We start from the raw sequence: 12,046 nt of genomic DNA, 5'->3' as shown, positions 1-12,046 counted from the left end.
GGAGGGGCGGCCGCGCGGCGCCGTGCCCCGCGCCTGCGCAGGGGGAACGGAGCGGCGAGGTCACCCCTCCCCTCGGCGCACGCCCCCGCCCCCGCCGCGCCAGAGCGAGGCTGGGCGTGCGGCGTCACGGCGACGGCCCCAAGCCGCGCCCCGGCACAGGCAGCGAGAGGGAGCGGAGAGGAGCGGAGCTCGGCCGGCGAGGCGGCGGGCGGCGGCTGAGCGGAGGCGCTGTCCGGTAGGTTCGCGGAGGGGACGGGCGGGCCGGGCCGGGCCGGTGTGGCGGCGGCGGCGGCGGTGGTGGTGGTGGGGAGAGGAGCGGGGTCTGGTACAGGTGGCGCGGCGGGGCGGGGACGGGCCGGTGGGGGCGGCGGCGGCGGGTTGAAGGGGGGGGGGGGGTTGGTGGGTGGGAAGCGGCGGTGGGGAGCGGCGCGCTGTGAGGGAAGGGGCACGAGCCTGAAACATGGCGGAGGAGGAACTGGGAGCCGCCGCCTCGTCCGGCCTCAGGCGCGGGGGGACACGGCGGGGGAGGGGGGGGTTGGCGGCGGGGGGGGGGGAGAGCCGGGCGCTGAGGGGCAGCCGGGGCCGAGGGCCCGGCCCTGCCCTTCGCCGCCGCCACCCCCCCGCCTTCCCGCCGGTTCCCCGGAGCAGAAGTTGGAGCGGAAGCGGAAAGTTGTAACCCCGCGGCTCGGGGCCGCGACGTGGGGCCCGGCCGGGTGCGGGGAGGGGCGGGTGACGCCCGGTTCGGCCCCGCCGCGGGCGGGGAAGGGGACGGTCCCCGGCTGCCGCCGTCGTTGTCAGCGGGAAGTCCGAGCCCGGAGCCCCACCTAGTCCGGTCGTCGGAGAGAAGCGGCTCGCTCTTTCCGGCCGGTGTGTGGGGGCGAGGCGGGGCGGGGAGGGGGGAACACACAGACACACACACACACACACAGACGGGACACGGTCCGGGTGCGGCCGGCCGGGCTGCCCGCCGACCGCCGGTGCTTGTGCCCGGGGTAGCCACGGAGCGGGACGAGCAGGCGGCGTCGTGACCAGCGAGTTCCCCTCCCTGCTTATCACAAAATAAAAAGGAAAAGGGGATGACAGGGATGTTCATCTCGTCTGAACGACACCCCCCCCCCCCCCCCCCGCACCACCACCACCCGTGTCAAAGCAAATGGAAGAATTTGACTGGCGCTTCCTGCGCCAAACCCGTCTAATAAGCCTGAGAGACCTCATACCCTTCTGCGTGTGTTGGGTGAAGAAGCGGTGGAAGGAAAGCGAAGTTTGCAGAGGGGAAAATAAAACCGAATCCGAGTGTTCTCGTCCTGGCCTTGGATTACAAAAAGAGGATAATAAACCAAGGTTTCCTTTAAATAAAAGATCAGTGTGCTTTTACTCCCATTTCTGTCTTAAAGGGATGGGTTGTGCTGTGCAGGGTAAAACAAAACAAAGTCTTTTTCTATACTGCTGTGGGGTGTGATAGTAAGGTAGTATGGTTCCAAGAGAGAGGCTGCTTCAGAGATGCCTAGCTTGAAAATTGCACAGGTCATATATGTGTTCTTGCATTTGATGTTTTGATTAGTGTAACTTGCTATTTCCAGCATATAACAGCTACATCTTAGCCCAGTGCGAAATGTGTAGACAGTGTATGACAAAGACTTTTCAGTACTCTTTCGCGGTAAAATATGCATTGAAATTACTGTTATAAAAAAGAAGACACAAAACAATCTTCTTTTTTCATAAACTATAATTAAAAGGCAAAGAAGCAATCGCATTATCTTATATAGTAACCATTCAAAACCAAATGTATTTCCCTTTGGAAAGAGTCTCTTTTCTCCTCTATGGAAAACTCAAAAAATTAATCAAATGATCTCCTTTGGATGACTTGCCTCTGTGTTAAAACCACAGCTTTTGGGGAGAAAAAAAACCCAACCAAACAACAAGTTTGCTACAGTCAAGTGTTTTCGCTTTCTTTATTCATCACGTCTCTTTTTACTCTTGTTCAAAGTCTATCTTGTAGCCTTCATTCTAGCTAAAAATGAGCTGAGTGAATAGTGGAGGTTACCTTGGCTATTCATATCAAAGGCTTTGCAAATAAACTTTCTAACTAATTAGATGCAGTGTTTTATTCCTTGGTACCTGCGTATTTTCAGGGATGCTTCTTGTAGTGGTATGAACTACTTCAAGTTCAGCTTGCAACTGCAGTTTAAAGCTTTATGATTATCTGTAGCTAAATAACTGAGTTTTGAGTTGCACTGTACAATATAAATGTCATGTATCTCTTGCAGCAAAGCTGATCTTACTTAGAGCACCTGTCTGCCTGGGGGTAAAATAATCTGCAAAACAGAGTTGAAAGACTATAGGTGTAAAAACAGAACTTTTATATGGCAGGGGGAACCAATAGTCTTTTTACTGTCTGTAACTGTGTGTCTTGCTTCTATTACTACATACGTGCACCAGATAAGTTTTCTGAGTGGAATTAAAATTGTGCTATTTTGTTCCAAAGCTCTGCTGTAGGACAGTTCATCAAAAATAAATCTGAAGTGAGCCATGACAGTTCTCTTTGTGCTGTGCCAGTTTTGCAGAGTAAAACTGACTGTCTTTTTAATTGAGAGCCTTTCTGGAGCAGAGGCAAACAGATGGGAATCTAGGTGAGGGCCTACAAAAGGAGAAAGAAGTTACTTGTATGGCTGAGGAAGGAAGTGTGCTGAAGACTATACTGTACCTTGTGATCTAACAGTTAGTAAATGTGGCTGGGAACTAATATAAACAGTTGTCCACCTATCATCTGGGATGTGGGAAGTGCAGGTGTCATAGAAGTACTAGATGCTTACTGCCACAGTGCCAATCCTGTCATGCGCAGAGCTCTGCTCGCTGCTTGGAGTTAGGTACGGAGAGGTGCTCTTAAGGGTAAGAGTATCTTGGAGATAAAAACAGGCACTCTATTGTCCTTGGGTGTATGGTAAGAGGGTAGGCAAGTCCTTTATGAATTGGCCTAAGTAACACTTAGATGACTTTCAGATACCTAACTGACTTTTGAGAGTGTTGCTCAGGGTAGGCTCAAGTTGTTGTGAGTTTTAATCAAAATTGTTCTCTTAGTAAACAAATCTCTAAGCATACCCTGTGCAACAGAAGTTCATGTTTAGCTCATGGTTGCAAGCACTGTCACTCTTTTGCCTCAGAACAAATGCAAAAGCAGACTGAAGTGCACTGTGTTAATGTCAGTGCGTTGAATCCCTGCTGAGTTGGGGCAGGCTTCTGCTGCGTTCTGTTGCATCTAGGTCAGGTAGAGGGATATTTTAGACAGCCTCCTTGTTCAGAGAGATTAGAGGAGTATCTGCAGTAACTACACCTTCATATTCGAAGGCAAACTTTGTTTTCCTGCTCAGACATGGTTAAGATGGTCTGTTTCTATTCTTCTTGCATAAAGCAGGGGAAAAAGAAGGTTTTTTGTTAGTTGAATGCTGTTACTAGGGGCTGGTTTTCAAGTTGACTGAGTTTTCAAAGTTGTTAAGCGGTTGACTGCAGTAGAGCTTTAGTATCTCACTTAAAGCATCTAATGTATCACTTTCTCCTTAGGGCCTGTCAACCATGAGAAAGCTGAGTGGGACAGGTGTAGTGGAAGCAATATTCTGATGAAGCTATGGGAGTTTGCTTGTAGTAGGCAAGCACTATTTGGAGAAAGTCAAAGACCTTGTCTGCTGGCACAAACTGTTTCTTCATGGAACGGTTGAATAAGGCTACCTTCAAAAGCGGCAGTAGGTTCTGGCTGGAAGCTCTCATCTCTTGAGCTGTAGAACGCCTAAAGAAACACCGGACAGCTAAAAGCAGAAAGTTTTTTTATTATTATTGTGTGTGCCTGTTTATGTATGCTTTTGTGAGCTCCTGACATACTACATGTTCCTCTCCTCTAGTGGCAAGGAAAGGGAGGAAGGCTGTAGATGCCAGGCTGGAAATCTGCCTGTTAGGCAACTTTTGAAATACAAAATGATTTGGGGGCCCTCTAGCTATTCAGGATGCTCTTTTTTCAAGAGCAGTATTTTAATAGTAATTTTTACTACTGAAGCAGTAGGGTGAAAGTTACTATAAGACCATACAGGAATGCGTGTAGCAGAGTTAAAGGAACTTTTTTGGGTTGAACCAGGAGGAAGAGGAGGCATTTGACAGTATCTTGTACACTGTCCCACTCAGCTTCCTAGTTATTAATCTAAGGACTTGATGTTATTTGAAGTAAATCCCTGCTATGCAACTTTGAAAAGAGACTGCCAGTTAGAGTACACATGGTTAGTTCATTCCTGGCTAAGGGAGGAAGGCCAGACCATAGTGCAGGGGTGGGACAGCCTAGCCCTTCTAATGGATGCAGAGAAGCAGCATCTCATGTTTCTCTCCAGCCTGAGATTCTCTTCAGGGAACCCCTAGTTTCTTAGATCACTTCATATCATTCCTGCAGCTGTTGCAACTCAGGAAGGTGTCCTAAATCTGAATGACTTGACCAGGTCTTCTGCAGAAAGGATATTGTGCGCCACTGTTACTCATTCATGAAATAATTTTCAATATAACTCTAACTGTAGAGCTGTGAGAACCTTTATATGATTAAGTTTCTGGACAGTATTGAAGAACTGGAACAGGCAAACAGTTTATTTTCATAACTGAAGACAAACTTAAAGCAAGGATCTGTAGTTATAATTCTTGTATTTTTTCATAGAAACTCTGAGGAGAATGTGCTCTTTGCATCAAAATTTGTTGACGTTGAGGTGAATGTTACTCTTGCTTTAATTATAAGTTAAGTCTTGATTTCAGCAGGTAATCTGGATTAAAGGAAAAGATGTAGTTTAACGACATTTCCTTTAGTGTGGCTTACTTCATAACTTTATGTGAAATTAGATGGTGAAAGTTTTCTCTTAAATGAATTTGCTATGTATTGCCCAGATAAGGTATGGTGTCTAGCCCCTCTTCAGTTACTCTAAAACAGCTTGTGAACACAGATAGTCCCTGCAACTGTTTCTTTTTGTTTCTCTGTATCGGTTGTCTTAGCTTTTGAAGTCTTGTCCTATTTTTTTTCCACTCAATAGTCTCTGTTTCTGCAACCTAACCAGTTGTGCCTTCACTTTTTTTCATGTCTGCAATGAAGGGATATTTCTTAAAAGCATTCTGCATATATCAGGAAGAAGCAAAAAGAGTACCACCACATCCATGTTAAAGATGAACTGCAGATACACTTGAGTTACCTGTGTGGAGTTCAAGAGGGGAGGTACAGGAGACAGAAGGAGGACCTGTACCTTGCTAGGTGTGGCACTTCAGCACTACTGAAATCAAAGTGTTTTCCGTAGTTGCTGGGCCAGACCAGCTACTTCTGTTTTTTTCTAAAGGTTTCATGTATAATCAACTTTTTTTTTTCATTTATTTGAGACGAAGCTAGTTATGCTGAACAGTGCTTGGACTGCATCAGAACCCAGACAATACTGATAGTTAAGTTGTGCAGTTGTACAAACCTTGCTTGCAGTTAATCAAACTTCTATAACATCTGGTCTGATACTTCCCCCAAAAGTGATTCATTAGACGACTAGTGGAAAGTTGCAACATGCTTTGTTTTTTCTGAATGTGGAGATGGGTAAACTGGAATGTGGAATGGAAGTAATCTTTAAGTGGAAGTTACCTAAGCATTTTACTCTCTGCAATACAGTATTGAGAACTAGATTTGTTTGTGACAGTCACACTTGAGACTGAGCTGTGCATGGCTATGTGTCCAGGCTTATGTGGTTAGTTAAGTGTGGGGGCAGCCCAAGGACATACTGTGCAGGAACCTCTTTTATTAATCTTGCAAATGTGAAGTAGTTAAGGTGAATTGTTAGACGTTGTAAGATGCAGTCAGTAACCCTCCTCTGATCTTTCATTGTGAAGCTACTTACAGGATAACATTCTGAAAGCTTGATGTACAAGATGACCCATAAGCATAGCCTACTTGGCTTCAGGTGATTGCTTTTGGCATACAATATTGCTGAAGGATTTTCTTGGGGTTGGGAAAGTGTATAAATTAATACTGCACGCAAAATCTTGACTCACGCTTCTGGGGTTATATTTATATAGTTAGTATGTATAACGATATATCATACTGTCTTTCTGTGACCCTTCTGACTTGTTTAAAATGGAGAATTGATGGGCAGGAGGCATTCTGCGAGTGTGGTGGTTTTATTTCCATTCAGGGAATGGTCCTTTTGTTATGTACTGTCTATTGTTTATCTTGGTGCAAGTGTACAGAAAATGCTATGTGTTTTCACGGGTTTTATGATGAGTGGCATCAGAAATGAGTTCTTGGCAAGTATGGATTCACCTTCAGAGTTTTTGCACATATTATACCAGCCCGTAGATGAATTTCCAAGACAGTTTTATATCAACAGTGTTCACTGAATATAAGTATACAACTTGAGACACCTCAGACTTGTGTTCTTAGTGGACTGCGAAATGCTGTGTTCAAAATCCAACTTCTGCTGACATTAGTTATTTGAGAATATGCCATGCTTCTAGAAACTGATGCCGAATTGTCACCTTAGCACTTGGTGGAACCTAAGAGACTGTGTAGTAGTCCTGTGGCATCAAGAAGGAGCACTGGAAGAGGCAAAACCAGCTGAGTGTCATGCTGGAGAAACAGTCTTCCGTTTTTCTGATACATCTTTTTTGATGTAAGAAGCAGATTAGGTGGGATCTCACCAAAGAAGAGATACCCTGTTAGTTGATATAGATCATCCTGGGCATTGAGTAAGTTTGGAGGCCAACAGAGAGAAGTCTATGACACTATAACCAACAGGCATTTGTAACTCTCATTTTTTTAACTGGATGCTTGGTCTTCAAATGTTCTTAATGTTGGTGTACAATTTTCTACTTGCTTTTTATATCTGAATACTAGAAACGAGCATTTCTGAATGATAGCTATTTCTGCTTGTTCTATGTTCTTACAGTTGTTACCTTTTCTCCTTTCTTTATATTTGAGCAAGTCCATTGCTTTTTTTTTCTGGTGGATTTTTTTTTTCTGATCTCCCTAAACCTTTTATGTCAGAAAATGCCCTAAGCTAAACTGAGGTTCAGCCAGAGATCTCACATAGAAAACTTAAGTGTGGTAGCTGAAGTTCTGCAAAAACTGAGTAGCTGAAAGCACGGTTTTACAATTAAGTGCTTTAGACCACTGGATGTGCTGGTGTTTGGCATCCTTTTGATCCGTGTTGCTTTTCATCAAACGCTTAAGAGTAATCTCTGAAGAAAAGTGCTGTATCTGTGCGACTAGGAATGAGAGTGAGAAAATAAGAATATTTCATGTGAAGCCTGGAATGAAAAGATCAAGTAGGTTGTACAGTTTTATTCTTGAAGAAAGAAACAAAGAAGTCCTGATGGTAGCATCTTCCTTTTCTGCTAGAAATCTGGGTCCTGTCTAGCCAGGAAACTGATGAAGAAGCAACATTAAGCGCATGTTAGTTTGGACTTAATTTAACTACAGTAACCAATGTTTTGAACAATGTGCAGGCTTGCTAACTGAAGGTACATCCTGCTTCTAGCCAGAGGCAAGATCTTAAGATGCGGTTTGCAAATACTTTTTTCAAAGACAAATATATCAACTTGAAAATATTTGTATTTTCAGGTAATGTAATTCTTCCATTACTTAATCTTATTGTGGACTACTTATTAAATGAAATTTGGTGCTGTCAGTTTCACAGAGGAAAGCTGAAGCCACTTTTCCAAGCTGAATGCTGAATCTGCTGTGACAGTAGAAGTGAAAATAAGGAACCATTCACAGCCTTATCTACAGACGGCTGAAGTCATAGATCCCAAGAACCTAAACAGAGGATGCACTGGGTAAACTGGGAGCACCCTAAGCAATGTGGAAATACGAGACTGTGGTTTCATGAAGGATAAACTTGCTTCACTGGAACAGTCAGACTGAAAAGTCATTCTTCCTCTCAGGCATTGCCCAAAATATAGATTGTTTTGAGATGCATATATTTAACTTGCTGGAAGCAAAACTCTTCTTCAGTGAAAGATTTAGGATGTAGTAGTAATGCTTGTTCAAATGCTGTGGTGATTGTCATAGTCTAAATAATAGATGAACTCTTAGAAGACCAGACATGCTGATTTGTATTTAGAATAGTCTTCCCATCCAAACCTCTGGAGCTGATTTTAAATTTCAGTATGCTTTGGACATCTGCTACCTTATCAAAGTACATGTTTGATTTGACTTAAAGCAAAGTGAGTCTTAAAGTATGACAGGTTTCTCCAGAAAATGGCAAGCTTTGAAGATGCAGAGGAACCAAAAGTATGGTCTAAGTAAGAACTAGAGTGATCTGAAGAAGATTTAAATAGACTCTTGTGGAGACTTGATTAAACAAGTTTAACCCTCATTAATTTGGTAACTCTCTACTAAAGATCTAGTCCATGTAATAGAAAGTGGTGTGGGGATGAGTGTGATTCAAATTCATTTGGTTAAAGTTATTCAGCTTTTCGTGTAGGTGTCATTGTGTCTATGAGCTCAGGCTTGCAAGCATGAATTGCTTACATTTGGGTTCTTCCTCATAACTGTCAGATTTTTCCCTCTCGGAAATTCCTGACCCATTAAATGAGACTTTTTGGGGGCTAAGATGCATCAGCTGCTCACAAAGCAGATGCAGAACTGTGGCAGTTCACAGCTTGGCATGTCAGGATAAGCCAGGATTTGTTTGGGGGGTGGGGTGGGTGGTTTTTGTTGTTGTTTGTTTGGGGGTTTGGTTTGGGGGGGTGGTTTGGGGGGTTTTTGTTTTTAAATACCCTTGTTTGAAGCTTGTGACAACTTACAGTTGCCTCAGAAACAACCAAGTTGTCTGTGCATCTGCATATGGGCAGAAGTGTGGAGGTCAACTTCTACAGCTGTCATCTTCTAGTCAAGGTATGTTTGTGAGTCGGATGTTTACTGAGGAGCTACCATTCCTAGGGTCGAGATGCTACTGCCTCGCTGCCAGAAACAGAACAGGATGTTCTGCCCGAGTTTCAGCCACTTCAATTAAGCATTTTGGACCTTTTATAAACCCACCTTCATCAGTGGATTCAGCTATAAAAGTTAACTGTGAAAAGAAGCAGTTAAGGTTGCACCTCCATTATTGCAGAGGTAGCAAAACCATGTGGCAGAAGATGGTAGTTATTGCTGGGTGTTGGTGTATGCTTTTTTCAACTTAACCTCCGGACAGATGTCTCAAGCTTTAACAAAAGAACTGTTTGTGAAATCAGGTATAATTTGGGTGACTTTGAGTGACGTTTGCTGCTCACATTCAAATACCATGTTTCTATTAGGGAAGTATTGGTTGAGAGGTCAAAACAGACATGAGTTACAATTACTTGGGACTTTGCTGGTATGGTTCATTTATCATGGAAGAACTAATTTTATTCCTGTTAATGAATGCTAGTAGCTAGTATTCTCAATTTGCATAGAATCAGTGTTCTTTCAACAGATAAACCTTCTAATCTTAATTAAAATGACGTATGGGAATTTCTAAGACCGCTCTCAGGCTATCAACCTGATTTGTAATAGAGTTTCTGTAAATCACACTATGGAAGGATACTTTGTATGTAAAGGGCCTACACTAGCCAGTCTTAAACGGCCAGCAACAAAAGATCATATAATGATGAAGGAGATTTATATATCTGTGCCTTGATGATGTGTTAGTAATCTAAACAGACCTGAATCGGAACCAAACTTTTACTAATGGAGACAGTGCAAGTAATGATACCTTGGTATGCAAGCTCTGGCGTTGCCAGGGGTGTATATGATGTGCGGGTTATAGAGAAAAATAGACAAAAGAGTGACAAAAATTCAGGTGGTATTGGAATTGCAGTTGAACTGAGCATTGTCTTATGTCGGTAGAAGGAAACCTGATATAAGGCTTTACTGGTTCAGCAGCCAGTGTCGCAATCAGAGTACAGCTAGGATTGCCAGATGTTAAGCAGATATCACATGGAATTTGAGGCTAGGTCTTGTTTCTGCAACAGAAGTTAAGCTGCCTTTTTCCAAAGAATAGTATCTTAAGCCAACTGGCAAGTTTATTCTTGAAGTAACTTTCAAACTGCACGAGTGCATTTTTACAAGAGAAGTATCTTAACTCTGAAAATTTCCATGCCTTACTTGTAATCCTGCTGTTTTTAACTAGTTTTGTAGCTTGAAAGATAAATTTACTGTAACAGTTATGGGGAGAAACAAATGCTTATATCTGCTTTTAATCAGAAGGATGCATATCAGGTAAAGCATGTTGAGTATACCATGATATGGCAATCCATTGATCGATAAAAGTTTTAGAGCTAAATACTGATCCTTCTCTGCAATGACAGTAGAGCCAAAGTCACAGCAATAAATTGCTGTCTCAGTTCTCAAAACTTGCTGTATGGTTGAACGCTTAGCTTATGCATAGTGAGATATTGTAATGTGGTAATTATGCGTGCTCTGAATTTAATATACTTGTAGTATTTTTAAAAATCTGAGTGTTCTTTATTTGTGTGCCTGGATTTTCTTTGGAAGCATAAAAAACATTTGCAATTCAGTTTCTTCAGGAATTCTGAGATCATCGTTTTAGCTGGAAGTCTCACTGGTAGAACATGCACAAACAACTGTCATGGGGGATGGTGATGATTTTACAGAAATAGGGAGAAAATGCAAAACCATGGCAAATGGTCAACAAACATAAGAATAAATCTGATACATGTTACAAACTCCAGTTGAGGCTTAGACTCTGTAGCTTAGGTTTTATAAGGGACTCCAAATTTGAATTGACATATTTGAATTTTTGCACAAAGTTGAAACTTGAACTCAGTAGGTGTTGAAGCACAGCATATTTTTTAGTAGCTTAAGAATGTTCATTACATCACTTGCCTTGAAATGACTTCTTACACTTCATAGGAAACTACTGCAAGTTGCACATGCTTGTTAGTCTCTCGCATTAGGAAGCTTTCATCTTGAGATATCAGTAGCTTCAAGCAGGCCAGTTTTCATCCTTAGAACATGCATTAAGTTTGTGTTCAGATTTAAGATCTAGCTGGGAGTTAACTTGGACTTAAGGTAAAAAAAAAAAACAAAAAACAAAAAAAACAAAGCGCAACAACAAAAAAACATACTTTATTCAGCTATACTAATTATAGACAGTGGAACTAGTCTCACAAGCTGATGTTAGCTGCTTTGTGGAAATTGTCCATGTGTGCAGTATTAATCAAGCTAACTCCCTTCAATGCAAGGACAAAAACTTGGTTAAGCTATCTCTGTGGGTAAGTGTCCCCATGGGCAGTTCAAGGAGTAACGTAAACCTTGGTGCCATGTTTGTGCTGCAGTAACTTGTTCTCAGGTCTCTGCCTCTTTCTCGGGTGGTTAGTATGATTTCATGTCACTGGATAAGCTTAATCACTCAGCTTTTTGAAAATCCTCTGAAGATTCTCTGGAATCAGTTAAAGTATTTGAATATAATTGAAGAAATATTTTTGTCCAAGAAGAATTATTGTATTAGTGCCCAGAAGAACTAGCTGTCCAACTGACAAAACTTGTATGTAAAGACAAGAAGCTATCAAAACCAGGTAAAAACTAGAAGTAAAAATTGCTTCTAGCTTTGTTTTCTGAACAGTTGACTCACTTCCAAAGAGTCTGCGTTAGTAATGAAATAGCTCTACTTCCAGAAGTCTTGAATCTAAAAGTCTTTAATTAGACCGGATCAGCTTTTCAGTGTATCTTGTCTTCAATAGTGTATCTTGATTTTTGAATAATGTTTTCTATAAATAAGTGTGAAAGTCAGCTCTGGAGTATTTTAATTTCTCTTTTATAAGAGATACCGCTTACCCTTTTGAGTAAGGATTATCCGAGTTGCTCTAATTGCTAAACTATCTAACAGTGGGTGAAAATGAACAGGCTTCTACTTTGGGTTATGTTGTCAAGGTGCTGTTTATGTACTGAAATTATTCTGGGAAAAAAAAAAAACCTCCTTGGATTTGCGGGATAAGAATTTAGGACTTCCCCTTACATGTAAGTATTTGGGGAATATTAAGAACAGCACACATCCTGTCTTCTCTAATGAGT

General features: G+C 42.4%; 1 protein-coding gene across 3 annotated transcripts in view; it reads left to right on the top strand.

Moving 5' to 3' along the window:
- Window positions 1-149: 149 nt before the first annotated feature.
- The window catches only part of RAP1B (RAP1B, member of RAS oncogene family), a 32,112-nt gene continuing 20,215 nt past the window's right edge, over window positions 150-12,046 (top strand). For 2 of the 3 annotated variants that reach the window (XM_030002628.2, XM_041120509.1), the window contains exon 1: window positions 150-235. The gene's annotated coding sequence lies outside the window, so the exon portion shown is untranslated. Of the gene's footprint in view, window positions 236-8,749; window positions 8,888-12,046 lie in introns of those variants that run through there. The other variant, XM_041120510.1, reaches the window with a different exon arrangement.

The sequence above is a fragment of the Aquila chrysaetos genome, chromosome 26 (genome assembly GCF_900496995.4).
Source record: "Aquila chrysaetos chrysaetos chromosome 26, bAquChr1.4, whole genome shotgun sequence".
Taxonomy (NCBI): Eukaryota; Metazoa; Chordata; class Aves; order Accipitriformes; family Accipitridae; genus Aquila; species Aquila chrysaetos.
Note: the sequence above shows the minus strand (reverse complement) of the source record. Positions and strands in the feature narration are given on the sequence as shown.